The 12,450-nt window shown below is 39.7% G+C and overlaps 1 protein-coding gene and 1 pseudogene across 9 annotated transcripts in view; one reads left to right on the top strand and one right to left on the bottom strand.

Moving 5' to 3' along the window:
- Positions 1-12,450, top strand: part of CDC14A (cell division cycle 14A) — a 187,759-nt gene that overhangs the window by 42,822 nt on the left and 132,487 nt on the right. The window lies entirely within an intron of this gene.
- On the bottom strand, positions 11,739-11,836 carry LOC112824680 (U2 spliceosomal RNA; annotated as a pseudogene).

Raw genomic sequence — 12,450 nt, 5'->3', positions numbered from 1 at the left:
AGACCTGAACTGAGATCAAGAGTTGGACATGTAATGGCCTGAGCCACCCGGGCGCTCCTATAGTGGGAGATGTGTTTTTTTGTTTGTTTGTTTTTGTTTTTGTGTTTTTTTTGCAAGAGAGGGGTGGGAGGGGCAGTGGGACTGGGAGAGAGAGAAAGAATAGCCTTCACGCTGGGCTCAATCTCACAACCCTGAGATCATGAAGAGTTGGATGCTTACCCTACTGAACCATCCAAGTGCCCCAGTATAGTGGAAGATTTTTAAAAACTGTTGAGGTGTTCCTCTTTTGCAAAAGAGGAAATCGTAGATTGCATGGGGGAGGGTTATTATTATTATATTTATCAATCCATTTTTTAATCTATACATGTGTTTGTAGTAGGCAAACCAAACATAAAGCCTGCATATATTGCAACTTCCCTAAGAACGGGACAAGACTTTACCAAAATAATTTTGATTGGAAATTTTGTTCTCTGTAAGCACTAAAATGTAAATGTGAGTTCCAGGTGAATGTGCTGCAGAGTTTTGGTGCGACTATTTCTAGAATTTTCTACATATACTGAGATTGGGCAAAAACTTGGAAGGCAGAAGCCATCAGGGCTAAAACTCATCTGTAACCTGCACTAGCTTTTTAGGGACATGTGTGATATGCACTTAGAAATATGCTGGTGTAAAGGCAGGGGAGCGAGGCATCATTTCCCATCCTCCTTGGGGAGGGTTTGTGCATCTCTGAAGCCTGGAAGCACACTGCTGTGTGACCTTTCAATGGCCTCCTTCTGAAGATCTTGACAGAAGGAGGCACCAGCTACTATACCTCACATTCTGCCACATCAAACCAAAAGCTCTGGGAGAAAAAACCCAGAGGTGGCGTTGGAATGACTGTCAGATATTGTAGGGTGTAGGCTGAGAATATTGGCAGGCCAACAGCCTGCAGCCTGGGGCCTTGTTTCCAGGACTGAGATGTCCAGCTCTGCCCATCTTTTCTCCCCCTGATGTAGCTCCAGTAAAGCCTGGGGCCATCCCTGTGGTACTTTTCTTTCCTACTCTGTAGGCAGCATGGTATAATATCAAGAATCATGACTAAAAACATTTTTTCATCCTGAAGTGGCTCTGGGATGATGGGTAAGCCACTTTATCTCTCTTCGCTTTATTTAGTTTCCTTATCTGTAAAATGATAGGGTTGGCTGTAATGACCTCTAAGTTTCCTTCCAATTCTGAGGATACGAGGATTATTTGTAGTGCCAGACTACTGCTTTTATTTTAAAAGCATGCACAAAAAGCTGGCTGTTGGCGTGAAGGTTCAGCGAAGTGCTGGTAAGCTGAATTAAGCAGGCATGCTTATTTTTTACTTTGCGTTGATAATTATTACTCATTTGAAACTGATAATTGCCACCATGTTTAGAATACGGAGAGCCTGTACTAACCTTCGGATTCAAGCCACGTGAGCAAGTGGGTCTTTCCTGAGGGGTTTTGTGATGCCGTGTGAGCATGTTCTCCGGGAGTCCTCTGTCATAAGGGATTGCCATCAGGAAGAGGTCATCCACTACTCTCTCCTCTCCTTCTTCTCTTCCCCACCTTCTCCTCTTTTCTTTCCTTCTTAATGCCTGGCCTTCCCGTTTCTGGTGTCATCCTTAATTTCATCAATGGTACCTCTAGGGTTTTGAAAGGAAGCTCAGTCACAATAGATGCACTGAGCTTGGATCTGCTGCAGAAGTTTCCACCACTTTCATGCAACCAAATGAAGGAAAAGCAGTCTCAGCAGGGTTGAAGAAGTGCTGAGGGCAGCACGAGCTTGCCTCACATGCTTGTTAACAGTCCAGAGAAGCCATGGAAAGTAATTATTCTTGTACCGTTTTCTTCCTAATTGATTTTCTTTTCCAATTTTGGGAATGCATTCCCCAGAAAGCTTTTTGACACACTTAATAAAAATGAAAACCAAGAATTCTATTCTTTCCTTAAAGAGAATTTGGTGCCTTACTTCGTGTTGTGTGTATGCATTTAATTGTTGGCACAAGTTTTGTAGGAAGGGAGTCAGTAATGTGCATTATACATACATCTCCGTGAAGTTACACGTGTATTAAATGTTGCTATTTGATTAAGCCGGAATCTTCTGGGGGAATCTTCCTATTATTAAGGTCAAATATCCAACTGTGTGTTTGTTTCTCCACATTATGTCTCTAGATGATATCTCACACTTATTGTGGCAAAACAGAACTTTTTATTCCTTTTCTCTACCAACCTATTTATTGCCACAGTCGTTGCCTGTTCAGTAAATGGACTACCATCGGTGACTTGCTGAAGCAAAGAATAGTAGTCATTTTCATTAACTCCTGTTTCCTCTTCCCATATTATACTCATCAGTAAGTTTGGTCAGCTCTGCTTCTAAAACATATATTGAGTCAGAATACGTCTTTCTATTTCTGTTGTTGTCCCCTAGCTCCAGCCACTGTCGCTGTTCACCTGGATGATCACCAGAGCACCATACATTGTTTCCTTTTTACAATCTTGCTTTTCTTTAATCACAGTTGCCATACAATTTTAAGAGTAATCTTATAAGAATATAAATTAGGTCATTCATGGCCCTGTTTCAAATCTGTCTAGTGCTTGCTCACTGTTCTTGGCGTTAAATTCAACCTCTTTACCAATGCCAGTAAGATCCTCCCTGATCTGGCCCTGTCTACCTCTGTGTTCTCCTTGCTCAGGATGCCCCCATCACATTGGCCTTCTAACCATGAAAATCTCAAGCTTATTCCCACCAGAAGGCCTTGATATTTCTGTTCTCTCTGCCTGGAGTGTTTTTACCTAAAACCTTTGCCTTCCTGATTCCTTGTAATGTCACTTCCTCAGAGACATCTTTTCAAGTTTTACTCTGCTCCCCCCATCCCCAGTCACTCTCTAGTCCCTTGTTGCTTTGTTTTCTTTATAGCACTCTACTCTTAGAAATTATCTGATTCATTTATGTATTTATTGTTTATTATCTCTTTCCTAGACTAGAGGGTAGGAATCTTGTCTGTTCTGTTCATTGCTGTGTCTGGGAGGTGATAAAACATTTAACAAGGCCCAGCCATTTCACCAGTTGAATTGGAAGCTGGCCACCATGGAGCCTTCCTGTTATGCTGAGTCATGGGGAAGTCCAGGGTGGGGGATGTCCCAGGGAAGAGATGAGGTGGCCGGTGTGGAGGGGCATGGGATGCTGCAGACCGTAGCTACTTACCAACTGGTTTGGAAATATTTCAGTATTTCAACGCTGAGCATCAGCTTAGAACTGTGCCCTGCACATAGTAGGTGCTCCGTAAATATCTACACAATGAATGAATAATGCGATGACAAAATATGGAAAAAGGAAGGAAGGTAACTTCCTTTAGGTAACTTCAGAGGGAAACTGAAAACGATCATATTGGACATAAAGTGTAAAGTGTTATCTTCCTCATTACCAAAATGTTGTGATCTTGACTGAGTCAACTATGGCCTTTACAGATGCAGAATCAAAGCAGAGATCACAGTCCAAGGGCAGTACCGCCTATATAAAGTCACATCACTACCTTGCCTTTTTTCTCGATAAACTTTTTTTCCCAATTTTTAAAATTGTGGTAAAATACACACAATATGAAATTTACTGTCTTGCCATTTCTTTTTTTCTTTTTATTTACCTATTTAATTTTTTAAAAAGATTTTATTTATTTATTTGAGAGAGAGAGAATGAGAGATAGAGAGCATGAGAGGGAAGAGGGTCAGAGGGAGAAGCAGACTCCCCGCTGAGCAGGGAGCCGGATGTGGGACTCGATCCCGGGACTCCAGGATCATGACCTGAGCCGAAGGCAGTCGCTTAACCAACTGAGCCACCCAGGCGCCCTACCTATTTAATTTTTTAAATCTACTTTTTAAGGACTTTATTTATTTATTTGTCAGAGAGAGAGCACAAGAAGGGGGAGTGGCAGGCAGAGGGAGAAGCAGGGTCCCCGCTGAGCAGGGAGCCCGATGTGGGACTCGATCCCAGGACCCTGGGCTCATGACCTGAGCTGAAGGCAGATGCTTAACTGACTGAACCCAGGAGTCCCTTTAATTATTTTTTTAACTGAAGTATAATTGACATAACATTATATTACTTTCAGATGTACAATTTAATGATTTAATATTTGTATATATTGAAAGATGATCACCATGATAAGTCCAGTTAACATTTGTCACCATACGTAGTGACAAAAACATTTTTTTCCTTGTGATGAGTCTTAACCTCTTTCAGCATACAGCTCAGTAGCATTAGGTACATTCATATTGTTCTGCAGCTATCATATCTTGCTTGTGAGTGTGACATCTTGGGCCAAACACGCATGTACAGAGTCACGGCTTTGCCTGCGTTTTCTCCGTTAGATCAGGACTTTAAGTATGTCACACAAGCTTTTGTGTTTTTATTTTCTTATCTCTAAGTGGGGGAGAGCCTTTTTATGTTTTATCTCATAGAACTGTCATGAGTATTGAGGAGATAAAATATAGAACACCATGTTCAGTAGGAAATACACAAACCCATCTCTGGGTGATTCTAAAGCCAGGGTTGCTAGAACAATGTGGCCGCTGGAGATCACAGTGACCTGAACGACAGATGATGCGCACTGTTTCAGGGAAGTCCCTACTGAGGAAGTATCTCTTTATCCCTAAGCTGTGACATTATCCTTCTTGAGATGAAGGCACAGGTTTTAAGAAGAGATCAACTTTGTCGGGAAGGTGTTTGCCTTCCAGGACAATACTCAGGGCAGTGCTGGAGTTGGGGGTCAGGATGCTTGGATCATAGTGGCAACCACAGTAGTCTGACATGAGTTTGAAGAAGATGGCCTGAAGATATTGTAAGCATGAATTAATTAGGTTCTTGCTACATGCTTAAAGACCAAATCCTTGCTAGTTACCATCTCACTTTTAGTTCACAGAACTATGATACAGAGGTCAAGGAGAATTTGGATCAGGCCCATGATGACTGGAGGATTGGAATAATAATATGTGTGAGAAGTTACAACAAATGTGATGGTTTAGCTTAGAAAATGAAGTTCAGAGTTAAAGAATTAAGATTCCTTTTTTTCCCCAGATATGTGGAGGATGCTTAAACAGAGGTGGTAACCACAATGTATTTTCCTTAACCCACTTGTTAAGTCCTCACATTGCTAAAGAAGGGGTCTAATTATGGATTAACTGGACCTGGGCTGAGCCAGATGTCATGTCTGAATTAGAGATGACAAGGCTAAGGTTTGTAGACTTTGTAATCATGTCTGTGTCTGCCATTTATTCTGTAGACTACACTTAATGCCTTAGTAGGTATAGTCTACTTCTAAGTCCACTACTAATTGCAAAGAAGCCATTCTCCATCTGGCTTAATGGTTGAGAGCAGCGACATGAGCAGGGAGCCACAGGTTTGGCCTTGAATCTGCTTGGTAGTTTTATGTCTTGAGCTAGTTATTTAACTCATCCAAATTCACCAGTTTTTTTCATCTTTAAAATAGAGATAATAACACCCCACCTAACATAGTTGTGGTGAGGACTGTGGGAGGTCATGTTCATGCAGGTGTCCTGGGGCAGTGCCTGGCTTTTTAAGCATTTAGGAATGGCTGCCAGCTCTAGGCAGAAAAGTTGTGTGGCCTTCCAGAAAGTTTTCTGAGCTGTTGTCTCACCTCCCCTGAAGGGCTGAAGCCTGCTCCTCCTTTCCACCCCATTTTACACTTAACACCCTTTCTTGGCTCAGTGATACTCAGATGGTTGTTAATCTGTTGATTGCTTAGGATAAATCACTGGAAGGTAAGGTATGAGATTTTTTTTTTTTTATGAGGTTGTTATTTGCATTTTAAAGGAAGAAACTGTCCGAACCAAGCAGATTTCTCATTTTTGAGAAGTGTATTCAGGCATTCTTTAGTTCAGTAAATATTTATTTAGCTCAGATGAGCTTGACCCAGTGACCCAGCGCTGTGGTGGGCTCTGGGGAATATAAAAAGATGAAAAAGAGGAAAAAGAATGAATGCCTGGCTTAAAATGGGGGACAGATAAGTAATAAAAAATTGAGAAAAATGTGCAATAGGTGCCAAATTGGACAAATATAAATTGACAAGTGTTTTTCCAGCCCTTATTCATGAGGCCTTGTTCTGCGAGTTGAGAATGCTAAGGTGAATAACTCTGTGCCTTCTGGGGAGGGTGTTTGGGGACTAGGGTCAAACCTGAGGGGAGGGAGGGATCAATGACGACCAACCCCAGTAGGTCAAGTTTGTGAAGGAATATTGAGGGGGTGGTGGGAGAGAACAGCATGGAGGGCAAGATGTTTCCTTGGGAGGGGTTTGGGAAATGATTAAATATATTTTAAATATCTAGTTTGAAAAGGGGATGATTCAGTGAATTTAATTAAAAACAGTTTTTTTAATTAAAAAAGTGGCATAACCACATTATAGAAGAAAAGTAGGAAAATTCTCCTGCACTGACATCATTCTAAACCTGAATATTCACTGAAGTATAATTGCAACATAGTTTTATCAGCCTTTTTTCACTTGGCCTCCATATGTTTTGCCTTTTTGCTACTTAGATGACTATATAATATTCCATTTAGAGGGCATACCATTGTTTGTTTAACATTTTAGATGCCTTTGCAACATTTTCTTATAGTGTGACAAATATCGTTTGACATTATAAATATTTCTTTTTGTGGATTTTTGTCTTTAGATCACCAGAAGTGGGATTAATAGATTTTAACAATGTAAGCATTTTAAAAAAAGATTTATTTATTTGAGAGAGAGAGAGAGTACGTGTGCACATGGAGGGAAAGAGCCGAGAGAGAGAGAGAATCTCGGGCAGACTCCCCACTGAGTGTGGAGTCCAGTGCTGGACTCCATCCCATGACCCTTAGATCATGACCTGAGCCAAAATCAAGAGTCAGACGTTTAACCCATTGAGCCACCCAGGTGCCCCTAAGCATTTTTTAGGTTCTTGGAGCAGGTTAACATACTTAAGCCAGTTTGTACTAAATTTGGCATTATGTGAAATAAATCTCCTGTGTCATATACCTTTGCATATTGGGTAGAGACATTAAAAATCTAGAAATCTAATTAGTGAAAATGATACCTCGTTGTTTTACTAATCATTTTTTGATTATTAATAAGATTTATTATTCCTATATTTATTTGTAGGTTTTTTAACTTTTGACTAGTTGGTGTCCTGTATTTGGACCATTAAAAGTTGAAAAGTATCAGTTTCTTCTTTCCTTTTAAGAAAAGAATTCGGGGCACCTGGGTGGCTCAGTCAGTTAGGTGTCTCCCTTCAGCTCGGGTCATGATCCCAGGGTTCTGGGATTGAGCCCTGCATCGGGCTCCCTGCTCAGCGGGAAGCCTGCTTCTCCCTCTCCCACTCCCCCTGCTTGTGTTCCCTCTCTCACTGTCTCGCTCTCTGTCAAATAAATAAATAAAATCTTAAAAAAAAAAAAGAAAAGAATTAATTTCGGGGCTCCTGGGTGTCTCAGTCAGTTAAGTGTCCGACTGTTGATTTTGGCTCAGGTCATGATCTAGGGGATCATGAGATCGAAGGAGCTCTGAGTTGGGCTCTGCACTCAGCAGGGAGTCTGCTTGAGATTCTCTCTCTCCCTCTCCCTCTGCCCCTCCCCGCCCCACACTTGCTCTCTCTCAAATAAATAAATAAATCTTAAAAAAAAGAAAAGAAGTCATTTCCCTGAATCTAATTTGTATCAATAGATGTAGACCTCTAGAAATCACACCCATCAGTCCAAGTTTCTGTAAGAAATTAAGAAGTCCATAAACTTTAAATTCTGTTACGTTTCCAAATGCTATGTTAATAAGTACTTACATATATCTGAATACAAAGGAACTGCTGAAAATGGATCTATTGATTATTCAACACCTAGTGGTCTACTGAATATACAGAAAATTATATTCAGGATGGTATTATTTAAAAGTGGTTCATGTATATGTGCTTAAACTACTGAAAAGTGGTAATCTAGGCCAACTAACTCTGAATTTGTTTTTGTTTTTATCGTTTGGGACAAACATGTTAGTTTCCTTAATCTCTAATTCACAATTCATCTGTAAGTTGCAATTTCAGAACTGCTTTAACTTGTCATCAAAAAGCTAAAAAAGTTTTTAGATAACACATGATATCTAAAAACATAGGTGAAATCATCAAGAAAAATGTTGGTTCAGAATAATAAAGACATTTACCTTAAATATTTATTGAAACAGTAGTAAAGAGGATGTCAGCTACTCGTGTTCTGTCAACCTCTGTGGCTTATCTAACAGATAGCGTTTGCTTCTTCTGCGTATGGAAATTGTGGAGAGGAAGGGAGGTGTGGCACAAGACTGGGGCAGGGCAGTTTCCTGTTTTGCAGTTCCTTCCTATTACAGCTTGATAGGCAAGAATGCTTTTGTGATATTGCCTTTAAATGGGCCGGACAGGCTTTTATCCCTGTAGGCTTATATTTTTGGTGGTTTTAAAAACAGGTGAGGCTCCTTAAGGTCACACAGCATTTTCAATTTCAAACTCCTTGAATTTGGAAATTCGGTTAGTCTTTAGCATCTAGGAGGAGCAATATTATCTTTTATTCAAGCCTCCCTCCCCTTTGCGTATGACAATTAGCTGTGGGCTAGGAAAATAAGCTGTTTGCTTTTCTTTGGTGAAAGGTGTGTTTCTCAAGTTTAACTGAATAAATCTTTTCAGTATTTTTTTTTCTATTCTCCTTTTGGCATCCTGATAACAAACTTCCTCTATGCTATAAATAAGCTCACAAATTTATATACACATATGTACACACACAACACACATACATACACATGCACACACTGTATTTAGTACTATAAATTTAAGTGCTGATACATTATGCTTACAGCACAAATTTTTGAATCTTAGTAGCCTTGAAAAGACATACTTTCTCTGTGACAAAGCTTATGTCCATTTGTTTCACTTATATATTGAATTAAAGGGATATACATTTTCACTGCTTGGAATTGTGTATTTACTCGTTTATTATCTTTCCCTTTAAGGGAAGGAACTGTGTTTTGTTCCTCACAATAGCTCCAGCATGTAGGACAGTGTAGGACATATCCTAAGTGCTCAGTAAATATTTGTGGCACGAATGGCTGAATGTTTAATAAATAAATATTAATAACATTGATATAAACATTGATAAATAAAAGTTAATCTTCCACAATTCTTGGAAGTTTAATATGGAATAATTTAAAAGCTGTAGTACTTGAAAATAAATTTTGAAGTCAAGACTAATTGTAAAAGTAATAATAAGAGGGGTGCCTGGGTGGTTCAGTCGTTAAGTGTCTGCCTTCAGCTCAGGTCATGATCCCAGGGTCCTGGGATTGAGCCCCACATCGGGCTCCCTGCTTGGCGGGAAGCCTGCTTCTCCCTCTTCCACTCCCCCTGCTTGTGTTACCTCTCTCACTGTCTCTCTCTCTCTCTATCAAATAAATAAAATCTTTAAAAAAGAAAGATTTAAAAAATAATAGCAAGAATCATAGTGTCTTGAGGTACTAATTTCTACTTTTAAAGTTACTGAGTAAGACAAAATGTTTTATATAACTCTCTGCAGTTTTAGAACTGAAATGTAATTTCAATTGTTTGTAATTTCAGTCTGTTAATATGTACAAGCATTTGAAATCAGTATTATGGATGAGAGTCTTAATTTTGGCCTCAGAATTTTTTGTTTTTCTCAGTAGGGGAAAAACCTTATTTATACATTATACATTCATTGCTAACAAATGTCAGTAATTTTTTTTAACAGCTGTCCTTGCAATTTTATGATAATTTTCAGTAAGAAGTAACCCAAAAGCTTAAAGGAAGAATACTAGAAAACTTTTTAATCAGAGTTGGATCTTTAAAAATTTTAACTGGATGCATTTTTTTATGGAAAAAAAATTAAAAAGAGGTACCAGAGGCCTTGAAGAGATTGACCGTTATCAGAGTGTCACTTGAAATGTATTTGTAATGCCTGATGTGAGTAGCAGGTAATCTGCCCATCTGGGTTAGTCTGCAGTTAGCACGTTGTTATATATGTTTGCCTGGGCCTCACCTGGCAATTATGTTTCCGAGCCGTCTCTGTTCAGTTTTATACGAATATCTGGACAGAACAGACTCGCATTTAGATGTATCCCTAGTGAAGCACTATAAGTTCCTACTCAATGAGATATTTATGAGAATATATACAGAATTATATATATATACTAGAATATATGCAGAATATATACCTCCGGAGGTAATACATCCAAGTTTTATGCAAAATGAAGTTATTTGGCTGCTAAACAACCGCCATGGTGATTTCCACCATGGTAAAAATCGATATTGAGTCCATTTGATTGTGTTTATTGTGTTTATTTTTTCGCTATTTATTGTGTATTGTGTCTATTGTCTAAAAATAAACGTATGTGAATTCAGAAAAGTAGACTCACTTTTGCAGAACCCTTAAGGTACCTCTACAAGAAATTCACTAGGAAAAACTCTGCTGCAGTCCTGCTTTCTCATGTTTCAGTTGGAGAATCTGAGCCCAGAGAGACCAAGTACCTTGCCCAAGGTCAAATTCGGTTAGTGAGAGGCTAGAACCCAAATCCCCAAGTTCCTAGTTGGAGCTTCATCCATTCACAGCATATAACTGAGCAGTGCTAGTCTTGGAATAATACTACATCTAAACCAGAATATTCTGCAGAAGATTCAAAATCACATGTAGTGTGGAAGGGCAGAGTTTTCCAGTTACAAAGCAGTGTTTCATTCACTCATGCAGTTTCTTTTCCAGGTAGCATCTGAGATTTAATTCTGGCTAAGGGGGCTAACACCCCAAATACCTTTATGTACCAGCCAGATGCAGTGGCAATTTTGCTCACACTTGCTTTGGTGATGTCCATGGTTGGCTTAGAGTAGGTCTGAGTGTCAGAAGTGATAGGAGAACAGGAGAACTAAGGAATGACATGAAGCAGTTTAGACCAGATCTCAAGACAGGGCTTTCCAAGCTTCTTTCACTATAAACCACAGTAAGAACCATATTTCACACTGCCCCTTTGTACACACACATACACACACACACACACCATTCACATGTATAACTGAAACAAAATGTTCATGAAACAATTCTTCCTTTACAATGGGTGAGGTATACTGACATTTTATATTCTGCCCTATTTTATGAAAAAAAATCTTTACCCTATTAAACTGATTTTGCTACTCAGTAATGGGTAGTTACCTGCAGTTTGCAAAACGCAGCCTTTGCAGAATCTGCTTACTATGCTTCGATCTGAAATGTATTTGCATATTTTTTAGGGTATCAGTTTTGGCATGGAATACACGGGGGATTGTTTGGCCCATCTGGGTTAGCCCATGATTAAACATGAACAACCTAAGGAAAATGGAAAGTGTTCTGAACTCTTCAAAAAGCTCCTCTGTCTAAATATCAAGATGTCCAGCTGGCCTCCACATGATATTGATTCAGTTGATACTTGATGGCTGGGAAAAGCTGAGTTTGTTTTAAGACCTCAAGTAATGCAATCTGTCTTTTCTTATCTCACTTTCATTTGAATCACTATGTTTCCCTCAAGCTCCTATGCATCCCCTTCTTCCTGGCAGCCAAAATGTACGTTTATTCACTTGTGATAACCTTGAATGAGAGAAGCCTGTGCTTGGGTCAGCACTGGGGGGCCTGGGGAGCCAGCGCTGAGCTGGTTTCTGGGTCTGTTATGGGACTGCCTCGTCCAGTGTAGTTTCTGTATTCATGCTGATGGTACATGATGCCCTATGCACTTTGTGACATCTAATCTTAAACTGATAAGAACAGATACTACACTCGATCTTAGCCAAAAGGCTGAGAAGTGATGTGTGACATCTAATCTTAAACCTTAGGTTTATAAGAGTTTTTGAATGCATACTTTTAATCTATGTAAGTTTCATTTCACGAAATCTCTTCTGTTTGATATAGTGAGTAAAATAGTAGCCTTTTCCCCATTGTGGACAGTGAATTGAAATAAAAAGCCCTCTCCATATGTATTTTCTGACATTTTAAATAAAGGAGGAGCTAACTGGAGCTCCTGGTGAGGTTGCTATGTGTTGAGTTATTCCTAAGACCTTTAGTGCCCAAAACATGGTGACCGCGTGAGTAAACTTAGCCATGCCCATGTCAGCCACTAGGTTCCTCTGTTAGCACCACTCTGCCCTATGTGTCTTTCTTAGTTCTCTTCTCTATTGCTACTCTGTCCCAGCTTTGCGTCCCCTGTGCCCACCCCCTCACCCCCCATGACAAATGCTTGTAGGGCCCCTGAGTTTTCATTATGGAAAACCAAGCTTTTATGATGAGGACTGAAAGCCAGGGATGTAGTTAGCAAATTCACAGTTAATCAAAGTGAATAGTGGGACTAGGAAGGTGTTACCTCAGTCTGAAAGAACTGTTTGGAGTTGCTGCAGTACCTCAGAACATTATTGAGTAGGCGAGTA

Source organism: Callorhinus ursinus, unplaced genomic scaffold, assembly GCF_003265705.2.
Source record: "Callorhinus ursinus isolate GAN/ISIS: 27379988/994484 unplaced genomic scaffold, GSC_fseal_2.0 scaffold9, whole genome shotgun sequence".
NCBI classification, from domain to species: Eukaryota; Metazoa; Chordata; class Mammalia; order Carnivora; family Otariidae; genus Callorhinus; species Callorhinus ursinus.
The sequence above is the reverse complement of the archived record's forward strand: the minus strand, read 5'-3'. Positions and strand labels throughout refer to the sequence as shown.